This window comes from Schistocerca americana, chromosome 4 (genome assembly GCF_021461395.2).
Source record: "Schistocerca americana isolate TAMUIC-IGC-003095 chromosome 4, iqSchAmer2.1, whole genome shotgun sequence".
In the NCBI taxonomy this organism is placed as follows: domain Eukaryota; kingdom Metazoa; phylum Arthropoda; class Insecta; order Orthoptera; family Acrididae; genus Schistocerca; species Schistocerca americana.
In genome coordinates, this window is record NC_060122.1 from 542,453,531 (window position 1) to 542,470,039 (window position 16,509).

The window sequence follows — 16,509 nt, forward strand, 5'->3', positions numbered from 1 at the left end:
TCCATACGGCAATATCGCCGGCGAAATGTCAGCGAGGGCCGGCTTTATTAGCGCTGTCTCTCAGGCCTGGACCGCAATTAAGGCCCTTCAGTAGGTCAGCCGCTGCAGAAGGCCGCACTCAACCCACATGTCAATGCTGTGTTAACACTAGTCGTAAGCTATCATCACAGGTAACAAAAGTCTCGCCAAGTTACTTTGCTCCTGTATTGCAAGCAATACAAGATGGTGAAATACAACCCGTTTATGTAGGCTACACCACAGTGTGGAACGCCAAACCAAGCAAAATTTCCCAGACAAGCACAGGTTGGGAATGCACCGTTGTGGAGTTCGTAATTCTAGTAATTACTGTACTAAATTTAATTCAATTAAGCAATAGGGGTAATAGTTCTTTACTCATATCGTAAACACACCAAAATCAAAATTCCCCAAATTACTGTACTAAATTTAATTCAATTAAGCAATAGGGGTAATAGTTCTTTACTCGTATCGTAAACACACCAAAATCAAAATTCCCCAACAGTCCAAAAAGTTTCGAGACTGGGTTATTAAAAGTAAAGTTGAGATTGTGGTTTTAATGTTTCTTGTGTTCTACATGGAATCTCTCCACTTGGGTGTAACGCACAGGACATTCATACAACTATGTGAAACTTTCGGTGAAGTCCTTCTTTGGAGCGTTGCTTAATGCGCGCCTAACAATGGCTTTAATGACGATTATGTCGTCATAGCATTGACTCTTCACGCGAATATCTACACTCTGTCGTTTTGTGGTGGGTTCGTATCGATAACATGAAGTTTCGTTATCCGTGATTATTTTTTTCCATAAAAGAACTGCCCGCGAATTTGATGTTTACAGTTCTCCATTCAAGCTGCTACCGTAGTTACTGCGCTGATTTCGCTTGTATACCAGAAATAAAATCGGTCTCGGAATATTTGGACGAACAGTGTACAGAAAAATGGGACTTTTGAATCGTTTTAATTAGGTCATATAAAGCAACTATTACTACCTGTTGCAAAATAATAGCAAGTTCATCAGTCTAAACTGAATTATGTTTTTTAAAAAGAAACAACTGCATTCTATAAAATCAAAATTTCAGTACAAGAATTAAATTTATTTACTAACAGTTTCATGAGGCAACTATTTCGAAGAATTAACTCTTCATTAGAGTATTGATCTTGCTCTTTACTATGAGATACTAATTAACAAGATAATTAAACCTCACGCCAGAGCCTGAAAATAATCTGAAAGTTCTGAATAAATGAACAATTAAAGTTATCATGGAATAACCTACTTTGTTTATGTATTTACTCTGTTACCGCGTGTACAAGTATATGAATGTACGCCCGTCACAAGTAAAAACAATGGAATGCTAAATAAGGTAGAAACATTTAGCTTAGATTTGTTGGTAGTACTGTCAGCTTGTAGTTCTTCTCAAATTAATGACGATTTTTAATGAACTTAAAATTTTACTTCGGTGTTGCTCCACAGCTTCCTTGCAGTCTTCTTTTGCATTGCTCAACCTGTTGTTTCTCAAACAATTCAATTAACTTTGCTAATCTCTGACAATTTCTGCTACAGTAAATTTTGCTGTCTTTCAGTATAGCTGTAACACTAAGATAGATGTTTAACATTGGGGCCAAGATCTATTACAGGTAAAATGACATGGATTAGTCAGTGTTAAGACACCCACATAAATTTGCATTGAGTTAATATATGCATTAAAAAGCGAACATTGTAAATAATGGCCCATGCATTTTTACAGTTAGAAACAATTGTCAGAAGAGGGCAAAGTGAAATACTGCATCCGCGTCGGCAAGTATTGTATAGACATAGCCTAAACGTTTACATGGCTCACAAAGTGCTCTTCTTCCAGTTGACAACTGCCGTGGAGGATAACCAGCTCACGCTCTGCAGAGGCACGGCGAGTGCATGTGGATAGTGTCCTTGCCCAACGACCAGTGTTTTGTGTGCCGCAGACATCTGCACATCAGTGGCACTGTTTGCCATGGTGGCAAGACTCCCATAGGGAGTGGACCAGCGAGGAATGTGATCGCGCGCTCTTCTTCGATGAGTGACGTTTCAGTCTGAGTAGTGATTCAGGACACATCCTCATATGGCGAGAGGTGAGAACACGTAATGCACCCAGGAACAGTGTAGAATATGATCGTTTTGGTGGTCCTGGTGTTACGCTGTGAAGAGGCATAATGTTGAATGGGCGTACTGACCTCCACATCTTTAAACAGGGTACACGTATTGGTCAGTCTTTATTGTGACACTGTACTCCCAGGTGCGTCTTTTCTGGGATGTATTCGGTTCCGACTTTTGTGGATGACACAGCGCAGATGGAGGAGCTCTTGGGATGAGAATATATTCGGCAAATGGAATGACCTACCTGTTCCCTAGACTTAAATCCCGTCGAACAGGGGGCTGGATGTATTGTGTAGACTTATTGCTGCACGTCTATGAGCAGCATCGACCACAAGAACTCCTACCGACTTTGAGACCAGCATGGGAGCACACTGATGAACGCTCGTTGCCGTCTGTGGTAATCACACACCACATTAAGAACCACTTCCCGCCTTTTGTAATGGTCAGGGGACCACCAGACCTCGCGGTGACTTCAGCGTAATTATTGTCTTGATCCAAAATGTGCGCGCGTACGGTCTATCCGATGACATACGCGGTTGGATAAAAAGTTTTCTAACAGACAGAGAGCAGTATGCCGTCCTGAATGGGGTGGCTTCAACAGAAACAAGTGTAACTTCAGGTGTTTTCCAGGGCAGCGTAATAGGTCCGTTGCTTTTTACGAATTACGTAAACGATATGGTTGATAGTATTGACAGCGGAATTAGACCGTTTGCCGATGATGCTGTAGTCTACGGGAAAGTAGTATCACACGGAAGTTGTGAACAAATCAATGGGGATTTGCAAATGTGTGCCCGCATCTCGTGGTCGTGCGGTAGCGTTCTCGCTTCCCACGCCCGGGTTCCCGGGTTCGATTCCCGGCGGGGTCAGGGATTTTCTCTGCCTCGTGATGGCTGGGTGTTGTGTGCTGTCCTTAGGTTAGTTAGGTTTAAGTAGTTCTAAGTTCTAGGGGACTTATGACCACAGCAGTTGAGTCCCATAGTGCTCAGAGCCATTTTTGCAAATGTGTGGTGTAATGACTGGCAGTTATCTCTCAATATTAGTAAGTGTAACCTACTGCGTATAAGAAAGCGAAAATCACCATTAATGTACGAGTACAAAATAAATGCCCAGTCTTTGGAAGCGGTAACATCTGCCAAGTATCTGGGTGTGGCTATTCTAATTGATCTCAAATGGAATGATCAAATTACACATGTAACGAGCAAGGCGAACTCTCGATTGCGTTTTATTGGTAGAATCCTGAAGCGATGCAGTCCTTCAACAGAGGAAATTGCTTACAATACTTTACTTCGTCCAGTCTTAAAGTATTGTTCGTCTGTATGGGACCCTTACCATATGGGTCTCATTCAAGAAACTGAGAAGGTCGAAAGAAGAGCGGCAAGATTCGTGACTGGTACATTTAGTCATCGCGAGAGAGTTGCAAATCTCATTGAAAGTTTGAAGGGAGACACACTTACAGATAGACGACGTGCTAAAAGGAAGAGGCTGCTCACTAAATTCCGAAATCCGATCTTCGCCGAGGATGTAGAGCATATATTATCTCCACCAACTTTCAAATCGCGTAATGATCACCATTCAAAGATAAGGGAAATTAGAGCTCGTACTGAGGAGTTCAGGCAGTCGTTTTTCCCTCGCGGGATACGCACGTGGAACAGAGGGGGAGAATTACGACTTTGGCGCGAATTGTGGCCTCCGCCACACACCGCTTGGTGGCTAGCGGAGTTTATATGTAGATGTAGATCTAAAAGTGTCATTTTTGTTCAACTAATTCTGTATTTTTATGAGTCACTTCTGTAGTTTTCGGTAGCAGTTCTTTCTGTGTATGGTCCAACTTTCATCAAGCTATGTTACCTGACTGCGGCACATCAGGCAAAAATTACTTTCATCCTTTAGTTTTGTACACAGTGTACTACATTTTAGTCTCGTCACCACCACAAGATGTGTACTGTCTGTTGGTTAGCAACCGATTGGTACCTTGTTGGCAGCTAGTTATCAACCTTAAATGTCTACAGCTGTCAGATAGTAAAAAGCGTGTAATTCGTGCAACAGCGAATTCTTGAACAGGTATAAAACGTTGCTGATGATAATATTGCAACTAACAACTACAGACAGCAATAATTGTCATCTGTCACGTCAGGACAAGTACTGAGGAAGGCAAAAAAGTTGAAATAAGCTTGTAAACTAAAATAAAATATCAAGCAGCATAATGTTTTTCAGTTCTCTGCATAGTTATAATGATGATGATTATAAATTATTATATTTGGATACACAAGGATGTATTACAATGTGGAAATTACATTACATAACAGTTTGCAGCATTTGCTGATATGCTTGCATGCGATGGCTTCCCACTATGATTGAAATGTTCCTTTCAGGATAAGTAGGCAAAATTATTTAATAATATCAATGACCAATATCTCTTGCTAACTATAGAAGACATTGTATAGAAGTGCTTACCGTTTCTTTTTAGTTGCTTCCTTCTTGACGACTGCGTTCATTTAGTAACTAATATTAGATATACTAAGAGTGACAAGTATTTATGAGACACGTGGCTGCTTTAGCTCCTTATTCCCGACACAGACTGTTTCAAGTAATGTTTGTTATTGCTACCGCACACACTAGACTCGGAAGCATTCTCAGACGAGATCCTGACTCGTTTCTAAAATATTTTGGAAGGTAATCCACTCTCCAATCATTTGTGGACTCTTTCAGGGCAATCCGTCAGTTTTGCATGCTGTACCCGACCACCATAAGTCACTAGAGACTCACTAGTTACGCGTATCACATACCAGAGACGGGTTTCTCTGCAGAACATGAAGTTTTCAGTGAGTACTAAAATTTTCTTTCTACACCATGTCCAAGAAGAACTCCAAATAAGACATATCACAACATGATTCTTTTCGAAATTGTATATAATTGCTGGGCAAAATCGTGAGTACTTTAATTCGATATCACAACACTACGAAGTGTCATGTCAACTAATATCTGACGATTAGAGATAGTTGTGAAGGGCTCATCCAAGAATTAGCGTTGTACGAATGCCATTTTGCGATGTCACGTGTCTCACTGTACTGGGAGGAACAATAACCAGAGGGAGCGGAACTGTGTGCTTTATTACGGACTGACAAATAAAACAAAAGAAGCGGAGACAAGTTCTCATTGATAGCAAGCTCCCTGAAAAGCATCACATTGTAAGCTCATAAATCGTTACACAAGGGAAGCTGGGCTTTAGAGCTGAACGACTTTCTCGACATTAACTATCGGAGCGTATCGGCATTAACAGCGAAAACTGACACTGGTGAAAGTATGCGACTTTATAAGCGATACATTCCAGTAAATATGGCTCCACTACCGAGCCGTTTACGAGATGGTTGTGAACGGCCGGTCGTGAACCGTCTCTCAGTTCACTATTACATGTTCTCTTATAGTTGACAAAAATATATTTGAAATGCAGACTTTTCGATTAAGTCCCTATCTACTCTGAGGTGATAAAATTCATGGGATAGTGGTATGCACATAAGCAGATGGCGCTAGTATCGCGCACAAAAGGCCGAGCTGTCATTTGAATTCAGGTAACTCACGTGGAAAGACTGCCGACTTGGTTATGGCCGCACTACCGGAATTAACAGACATTAACGCACGGGATATTGCATTTCGGAAATCGTTAATGAATTCAATATTTCGAGATCCACAGTGTCAAGAGTGTGTCGAGAATACCAGATTTATACCAAATTTCAGGCATTACCTCTCACCACGGACAACGCAGTGGCCGACGGACTTCACTTACCGACAGAGAGCGTCGGCGATTGGGTTTAGTTATAAGTCCTAACACACAAGCAACGCTGCATAAAGTAACCCCGGAAGTCAATGTCGGACGTACGACGAACGTATCCGTTAAGACAGTGGGGCGAAATCTGGCGCCAATAGGCTATGGCAGAAGACAACCGATTCGAATGCCTTTGTTGACAGCATGACATGCCTGCAGTACCTCTCCTAGGCTCGTGACCATTTCGGTTGGACCCTAGGCGGCTGGAAAACCGTGGCTTCGTCAGAACTGTTGATAGGGTTCCAGTGTGGCGCATACCCCACGAAGCCATGGACGCAAGTTTTTTGCTGGTGGCTCCATAAAGGTGTGGGCTCTGTTTACATAACACGGACTGGGGTCCGACTGAACTATTCGTTGACTGGAAATGGTTATGTACGGCTATTTGCAGACCATTTTCAGTCACTTGTGGGCTTCATGTTCCTAAACAACCATGGAATTTTTATGGATGACAGTGCACTGTGTCACAGGCCACAATGGTCCTGGACAGTTGGAGCTAATGATTTGGCCGCCTAGATCGACCGGCATGAACAGCATCGATCATTTATGGAACATAATCGAGTGGTCTGTTCGGTGCAGAAAATGCTGCACCGGCAACACTTCCGCAATTATGTGTGGCTACAGAGGAGTTCTAATAGTGTCTATTGCTGATAATTATTGATTTCATCAATTAGTTTTTCTGTAAATACGTGATTTTATAATATAACATGTTCCTTTTTAATTAATGTTAGATATTAATAAAGTATCTGTCAATGTTTAAACATTTGATAATCATTTCTGCAGCTTTGATAATTTTTTAAAAATTCCTGTAAAAGTTTAGAATGTCTTCCGATATATCGAAATTTTTGACACAATGATATCTGTGTCTTTTGTAAAAATCGATACAGTATGTATAGATATTTTTAAAAAACTTGCACAGCCGAAATGGCGACCCAGGTCAGTGTACAGTGGCCGTGACTTCTGCACTGAACGTACACTCCCGGGAATCGACGTCCGTCCGGAGCGACAGGCTGCATTGCGTGTTGCCTACCCTGCAGCGTAACGCTGCGTACCAGGCTCCGCCGACGAGGCTTTGGGAGCACGGCGGGCGAGCCATAAGTTTCACCAACGTATCCTCGACCTCCTCAGTTCGAAAAGTCTTTAAGACTCAGCCTCCGAGGCACTGAAGCTATCACAGTAGCAGACGCTGTAGGTTACATGGACACACACCACAATGAACTTGGGTTTAATTTTTGTACTGATTAACGCCTCTGCGTCGTATTCATTTCAACTATTCCTCGAAAGCCTCAGAAAACGCACTTCCTCATTGTAGCGATAATATAAAAGTATTTCACATACTCCAATACTCAACGAGTAGTCGTGTGACTATGAGGCTTGTGTAGCTATTCGACAGAGCGCCACACGGCATATTTTGTGGCGCATTCTTGATTTCTCTAATAAGGCGACTTTGTTTGCACGCGTGGTCTAGGAGTAGGGTCTTTGATTCTTAATGAAAACGTCCTCGGTCCCTGGTTCGGATCCCGCCGCTGCTTAAATTTTGATTAACAATCAGCTTTGGCGCCTGAGGACATCGGGCATAAGAAGTCACCCTCATTCTGCCAACGGCCTTGTCAAAGAGTGCGGAGGAGCGGACAGAGGTTCAGAATACTCTCTTGTCGTAGAGGTGGGAAACTGACGCTAAAAGCGGAAGAATCAGCAATAATCAACGGCATGACAATGCAGTAGGCAATGGAAACCACTGCCTTAAAGACACGTAACGTGCAGCCACAGGACAGGTGGCCTGTAATTGAAGAAGTGTCATGATGATCTCTCCATTGGCAAAAGATTCCGGAATAGTCCCTCATTCGGATCTCCGGGAGGGGACTGCCAAGGCAGTGGTTACCATGAGAAAAAGAATGAATAATCAACGAAAGGATAACGTTCTGCTAGTCAGGGCGTGGAATGTCAGAATCTTGAACGTGGTAGGGATACTAGAAAACCTCAGTCTAGATATAGTACGATTCAGTGAAGTGAAATGGAGAGAAGACAAGGATTTCTGGTCAGATGAGTATAGGGTAATATCAACAGCAGCTGATTTGGATAGGATTGTTTGGGGAAGGAGACCAGACAGCGAGGTCATCGGTCTCATCGGTCAACAGCAGCTGAAAATGGTATAACGGGAGTAGGATTCGTTATGAATAGGAAGGTAGGACAGAGAGTGTGTTACTGTGAAAAGCTCAGTGGCAGGGTTGTTCTTATCAGAATCGACGGCAAACCAACACCGACAACGATAGTTCAGGTACACATGACGACGTCACAAGCTGAAGATGAAGAGATAGAGAAAGTTTATGAGGATATTGAAAGAGTAATACCGTATGTAAATGGGGGTGAAACTCAAATAGTCATGGGGGACTGGAATGCAGTTGTAGGCGAAGGAGTAGAAGAAAAGGTTACAGGAGAATATGGGCTTGGGACAAGGAATGAGAGAGGAAAAAGACTAAGTTCTGTAACAAGTTTCAGCTAGTAATAGCGAATACTCCGTTCAAGAATCACAAGAGGAGGAAGCATACCTGGAAAAGTTCGCATGATATGCGAAGACTTCTGTTAGATTACATCATGGTCAGACAGAGATTCCGAAATCAGATACTGGATTGTAAGGTGTACCCAGGAGCAGATATAGACTCAGATCACAAGACAGTAGTGATGAAGAGTAGGCTGAAGTTTAAGACATTAGTCAGGAAGAATCAATACCCAATGAAGTGGGATATGAAGATACACTTCAACTGATCGATGAAAGGAGGAAGTACAAATATGTTACGGGAAACTCAGGAATACAGAAATAAAACTCGCTGAGAAATGAAATAAATAGCAAGTGCAGGGAAGCTAAGACGAAGTGACTGCAGGAAAAATGTGATGACATCGAAAAAGATATGATTGTCGGAAGGACAGACTCATCATACAGGAAAGTCAAAACAACCTTCGGTGACATTAAAAGCAAGGGTGACAACATTAAGAGTGCAACGGGAATTTCACTGTTAAATTCAGAGGAGAGAGCGGATAGATGGAAAGAATACATTGAAAGCCTGTATGAGGGGGAAGATCTGTCTGATGTGATAGAAGAAGAAACAGGAATCGATTGAGAAGCGATAGGAAATCCAGTATTAGAATCAGAATTTAAAACAGCTTTCGAGGAATTAATATCAAATAAGGCAGAAGGGATAGATAACATTCCTTCAGAATTTCTAAAATCATTAGGGAAAGTGGCAACAAAACAACTATTCACGTTGGTGTGTAGAACAAGTATGGCGACATACCATCTGACTTTCGAAAGCGCATCATCCACACAATTCCGAAGACAGCAAGAGCTGACAAGTGTGGGAATTACCGCACAATCAGCTTAAGAGCTCATGCATCCAATTCACTTACAAAAATAATATACAAAAGAGTGGAAAAAATTGAGGATGCGTTAGATGACGATCAGTTTGGCTATAGGAAATGTAAAGGCACGACAGAGGCATTGTAACGTTGCGGTTAATAATGGAAGCAAGACTAAAGAAAAATCAAGACACGTTCATAGGATTTGACGACCTGGAGAAAGCATTAGACAATGTAAAATGGTGCAAGATGTTCGAAATTCTGAAAAGGTAGGGGTAAGCTATAGGGAGAGAAGTGTCATATACAATATGTACAACAGCCAGGTGGGAATAATAAGAGTGGACTACCAAGAACGAAGAGCTCGTATTAAGAAGGGTGTAAGACAAGGATGTAGCCTTTCACCCCTACTGTTCAATCTGTACATCGAGGCAGCAATAATGGAAATAAAAGAAAGGTTCAGGAGTGAAATTAAAATTCAAGGCGAAAGGATATCAATGAAACGATTCGCTGATGACATTGCTATCTTGAGTGAAAGCGAAGAAGAATTACATGATCTTCTGAATAGAATGAACAGTCTTAAGAGTACAGAGTATGGACTGAGAGTAAATCGAAGAAACACGAAGGTAATGAGAAGTAGTAGAAATGAGAACAGCGAGAAACTTAACATCAGGATTGATGGTCACGAAGTAGATGAAGTTAAGGAATTATGCAACCTAGGCAGCAAAATATCCATTGACGGTCGGAGCAAGGACGACTAGCAGTGGCAAAAATGGCATTCCTGGGCAAGAGAAGTCTACTAATATCAAATATTGGCCTTAATGTGAGGAAGAAATTTCTGAGAATGTACGTCTGGAGTGCATTATTGTATCGTAGTGAAACATGGACTGTTGGAAAACTGGAACAGAAGAGAATCGAAGCATTTGAGATGTTGTGCTACAAACGAATGTTGAAAATTAGGTAGACTGATAAAGTAAGGAATGAGGAGGTTCCGCGCAGAATCGGAGAGGAAATGAACAGTGGAAAACAATGATACGGAGAAGGAACAGGAAATTAGGATGCTCTGAGCACTATGGGACTCAACATCTGAGGTCATCAGTCCCCTAGAACTTAGAACTACTTAAACCTAAGGACATCACACACATCCATGCCCGAGGCAGGACTCGAACCTGCGACCGTAGCAGTCACGCGGTTCCCGACTGAAGTGCCTAGAACCGCACGACCACCGCGGCCGGCTGGAAGATGGGACATCTGGTAAGACATGAGGGAATGATTTCCATGGTTCTACATCTACATCTACATCTACATTTATACTCCGCAAGCCACCCAACGGTGTGTGGTGGAGGGCTCTTTACGTGCCACTGTCATTACCTCCCTTTCCTGTTCTAGTCGCGTATGGTTCGCGGGAAGAACGACTGTCTGTAAGCCTCCGTGCGCGCTCTAATCTCTCTAATTTTACATTCGTGATCTCCTCGGGAGGTATAAGTAGGGGGAAGCAATATATTCGATACCTCATCCAGAAACGCACCCTCTCGAAACCTGGCGAGCAAGCTACACCGCGATGCAGAGCGCCTCTCTTGCAGAGTCTGCCACTTGAGTTTGTTAAACATCTCCGTAACGCTATCACGGTTACCAAATAACCCTGTGACGAAACGCGCCGCTCTTCATTGGATCTTCTCTATCTCCTCCGTCAAGCCGATCCGGTTCTAGAGGGAACTGTAGAGGGTAAAAACTGTAGAGGAAGACAGGAGACTGTAATACATCCAGCAAATAATTGAGGACATAGGTTTGCATGTGCTGCTCTGAGATGAAGAGGTTAGCAAAGGAGAGGAATTCGTGGTGGGCCGCATCAAACCATTCAGAAGACTGATGACAAAAATAACAACAATTTGACACCACGAGATAAGCTGACGCTGTTCCAGTTCCAGATCGCGACCTCATTGCTATTCAACGGGGTTACATGCACGACCTAAGCAGTAGCCGACTGCGGTAGTTACTAGTGTAAAATGACATGATGACGAGAAATTGTAATTTTCGATTCTTTTGGCATCCATATTTTGCCTTTTGATCTCGTTTCATTTTCTTTCTGTTTTCATACAGATTTTCAGCTCTGCATTGTTTGGAGTTAAATGTTATTTGCACTCGATTTTGAAGCCTTTTATGACTTCATCTACATTTGTTGCGATGAACTGCATTAGAGAATGCTGCGGTACAGTAGCAACACACGTTTACACGTGTACTTCATTTGATCAATTACTCTTACATTCTAGGGGATGGATAACAACAAGCTTTGAATCGAATGCAAATAAAATATACAATGAACACAGCTGAGTGGAAAATTAGTAAGAAGTTCTAAAACAAAATATTTACAGCGTCATGGAACCGATAAGAATATAATGATCTTATGTAACGGTTCTACGGGGGTTTCCGATTAAGTTTACTTCGTTCTCTTTCTCACTTTCTAATTTTATAATGGACTTCAATTAGAATGTGTCATTTTCTGCACTAAGCTGCATCACCTAGCACGAGTCGCGACCAATGTTTTGTCTACACCCCAATCTGTTGTGTCTACTGTTGTTTTTCAGTTGTTACCCCACGAATCAATATGACTACGGTGATATCACTTGTGAGTGGCGGTAATAGTAAGATCTGCAACTTTAGTCAAAAAAATCTATTGCAGATGAGCGTCTTTGGAAACTTAAAGCTATATTAACAAGTGCCAATTTGCGATTTACAATTGATTTCCATACAAGTTTTTATTTATCGCTAGCAGTTTCTATAATGTTCATTTACACCAGTACTAAGAAACTACTCTTTCTCCCTCTGTCTGTGTGTCTGTCTCTCTCTTCCCTCTCTCTCTCTCTCTCTCTCTCTCTCTCTCTCTCTCTCTCTCTCTCTCTCACACACACACACACACACACACACACACACACACACACACACACACACAATTTATGCTGACGATAAACCACAATAATATCTTTCATTTTCTAAATGCAAACGACGAGAACCAGGGAAAGAAGTTTTTGTTTCTTCCGTTCCGCCTGTACGAGAGAAAATTAAATCTGTCTTCAGGCCTCCGTCAAGAAGACGGTAAACAATTGAAATGTCTCAGGCTATTCACTGTGTTTATGAAGAATGAGTCAAATACTTAGCACGCAATAACACTTCCACCGGAAAGCTCGGGCAGGGTTCCAAACGGCGGCCCACGCTCATCTAATTGTCATCTGAAGTGCAAATGGGTTCCTATTTCAACTGACTCCTGACTTTTGTTGTCTATAGCTAAGCATACTCTCGAAAATGGCCTCTGATGAATTTGGACGACACCTCTATCGTGGTTGAGACACCGGGAGTAGACAACATTGTCAGAACGACTGATAACCAAGGGAGCAAGATGGATAAGACAGGCGAAGTACTCTCAGACTTCAAGAAGAATATAGTAAATCTGCATCCAAAGGAAGCAGGGGCTGACAGGTGTGGAAATTATAGAACTGTCAGTTTAATAAATCACGGTTGCAAAATACTAGCAGAAATTCTTTACAGGAGAATGGAAAAACTGATAGAAGCCACGTCAGTGAAGAATAGTTTGGATTGCGGTGAAATGTAGGAACACGTGAGGCAATACTGATCCTGCAAGTTCTCGTAGAAGGCAGGTTAAGGAACGGCAAACCTACGTTTATAGCATTTTTGGACGTAGAGACAGCTTTTGACAATATCGACTGGAATACTCTCTATGAAACTGTGAAGGTAGCAGGGATAAAATATGTCTAGCGAAAGGCTGTTTGCAACTTGTACAGGAACAAGACGGCAGTTAGAGGGGTAGAGGGGCATGAAAGAGAAGTAGTGGTTGAGAAGTGTTGTAGCCTATCTCCCATGTTATTCAGTCTGTACATTGAGCACGCACTAAAGGAATGAAAAGAAAAAATTGGGGTAGGAATTAAAGTTCAGGAAGAAGAAATAAAAACGTTGAGGCTTGTCGATGACAATTTAATATTGTCAGATACAGTAAAGCATTTGGAAGAGCAGTTGAACGGAATTGACGGTGTCTTGAAAGAAGGATATAAGGTAAACATCAACAAATGCAAAAGAAAGATAATGGAATGTAGTTAAATCAGGCGGTGCTGAGGGAATAGAAAATGAGATACTTGATGAGTTTTGCTATTTTGGCAACAAAAGAACTAATGATGACCGAAATATATAGGATACAAAATGTAGACCAGCGACTTCAAGAAAAGCGTTTCTGAAGAAGAGAACTTCTTTAACATCGAACTTAGACTTCAGCGTTAGGAAATATTTCCTGGAGGAATTTTTCTGGAGTATAGCCATGTGCCGGGGTGGCCGAGCGGTTCTAGGCGCTTCAGTCTGGAACCGCGCGACCGCTACGGTCACAGGTCCGAATTCTGCCTCGGGCATGGATGTGTGTGATGTCCTTAGGTTCGTTAGATTTAAGTAGTTCTAAGTTCTAGGGGACTGATGACCTCAGAAGTTAAGTCCCATAGTGCTCAGAGCCATTTGAACCATTTTTGAAGTAAACAGGGACGATAAACCGTTTATACAAGAACAGAATATAAGCTTTTGAATGAAGATGCAACAGAAGACTGCTGAAGGTTAGATGGATAGATCACATATCTAATAAAGAAATTTGTGGTACAACTCGAGCAAATGAAGAGATCGGTTGATAAGTCACCTGAGACGTCAAGGGAAAAGCAATTTAGTGCTGAAGGGAACTGAGTGGGGAGGTGGAGAGATAAAAATCGTAGAGGAAGACCAGGAGATGAATACAGTAAGCAGGTTGCAGTACTTGTGCGGAGAGGAAAAGGCTTGCACAGGACGGAGTAGCACGGAGAGGTGCATAAACCACAACACCTACTATGGTTGAGGTACGTCCCCGGCGTCTCCCCTTCCACCCTCCCGGACGGAAGTCGTGTTCTCTATACCAATCTGTCTGCGGTCTGGTGTTATCTCACGTAAAAGTTTGGAATGTCTGCGAACGTTTTCTGAACGAGACGGATAGTGGGTCCCAGTCTGACAGTCACGTAGTGGTATGTGGGTAGCTGCCTGAAAAACACATCCAGGCTGATCGGCACGCCGGCTCTTGTCATTATTCTGCGAGTCGGATACGATCCGGAGTTCCAGCACCTCCCCGAATCTCAGAAATGGGGTGATAATGGGCGTGGGTATCCGGAAGGGTACCATTTTACTATTAATAATATTTCTTAATATTGTGCTAATTCTTGAGATTCATAAATATTACAACTAATAGTCACATAAAGTACCAAATAATTGCCGGCCGCGGTGGCCGCGCGGTTCTAGGCGCTGCAGTCCGGAACTGCGGGACTGCTACGGTCGCAGGTTCGAATCCTGCCTCGGGCATGGATGTGTGTGAAGTCCTTAGGTTAGTTAGGTTTAAGTAGTTCTAAGTTCTAGGGGACTGATGACCTCAGAAGTTAAGTCCCATAGTGCTCAGAGCCATTTGAACCATTTGAACAAAATAATTAAAAACACAACTTAGTAGTACAGCGCATATGGCGTTGGGAGACGTCCAGCTCTCACGTCGCTTAGAGCTGTTGTGCCTCTGCAACCGTCTGAAGATATCAACTTCCTGATCAGTTGGTGTCGCGGCTCTGTCATACTGCGGCAGTGGCGCGTTTCAGGTGTCTCCAATCCGTTTCTTTATTCTTTTGGAATTTTACGAGCTTACTGATTCCTCCTGAGACGAGACAAGTAAGCTAGCTAGTGACACGATCGCCATCCCCTCTGACTGTTACGATTCCCCGGCGAAAATGGAGTTGTGCCAGCGGTCTCCCGTAGGCTTGTCACGCTAGGCGGCCGGTGGCGTACGCAGCCGCGGGCCACCGAGTTATGGATGTGCTGCGGGCCGGCATCCATCCATATAAGGTGGTCGCGTGACTCTAGTTGTATCTCCCGCATAATGGCGCTATTGAATATGTAGCGTATTTAAATGAGGCGGCATCCCAGCGGCGCGGCCGCCTGGCCCAGTTCGCCGTGACACGCCGCGCCACGCCGCCCAGGAAGAGTGCTTACCTGGCCGCCGCCGCCAACGCCGTCTCTTTCCCAGCGCCCACCTGTCTGTCTCTCTGTCTGTCTCCCTCTCTCTCTCTCTCTCTCTCTCTCTCTCTCTCTCACCTCTCTGCAGTGCAGGAGCCTGCTTCAAAACATCTTCCATGAGTGCAATGCGCTTGCTAAATTTGTCTCAAGCTATCTTCAGCAAAGACGATCTAACGTATCAAGAGCCTTCATTCAAGTCGTTCTTCGGCGGTTGAGAAGTTAGCTGCATTCTAATTCGAGCAGATGAATTAAATCAACCAGATTTAGATATTGCTGCAACACAAAACAAGAAAAAAAAAAACTCGTCGCATAATTAAGAGGAACAAATATTTCGGTAGAAAGAAGGATGTGATATATTTCAACGTAATATAGTGACACAAGTTTTTGCTCGCCTGAAGGCAGCGATCTTTACATCTTGAATAATATTTCCACACAGAGTATAGATTCTAGATTTCAGTGCTGCTTTAATTTCTGGCTGTGTTAGTTTCATAATAAGGCGATAAATTACGATAAATATAGTTTACGGGATGTTTATTTACTAACATAACTCCACGCATCTACACACGCCAAAAAAAGTTTTGTATCACCCCAGTTCCCAGTACCCCTGAAGATAGACGTTGACTGTAGGTATTACATCAAACACAGTCCCTTTGACTGTTCAGAGTTGCCACTAAACTCGCCCAAAGATGTAAACAACCATGCATGAGCGGCGTCTATTCGACGGAGGGGATCCGACAGCCGATCAGTTCCAGTCATTCCACCAGGAAGGAGGTACACGGCTCGTGTTGTCTGTAGTTCAGCCATACCTAGACGGTAACACAGCGGTTCGATCGTGACCCCATTGTCACTTTGTCACAGGAAGAGCTCTCAACAAGAGAAGTGTCCAGGCGTCTCGGAGTGAACCAAAGCTATGTTGTTCGGACATGGAGAAGATACAGAGAGACAGGAACTGTCGATGACATGCCTCGCTCAGGCCGCCGAAGGGCTACTGCTGCAGTGGATGATCTCTACGTACGGATTATGGCTCGGAGGAACCCTGACAGTAACGCCATGTTGAATAATGCTATTTGTGCAGCCACAGGACGTCGTGTTACGACTCAAACTGTGCGCCAATAGGCTGCAT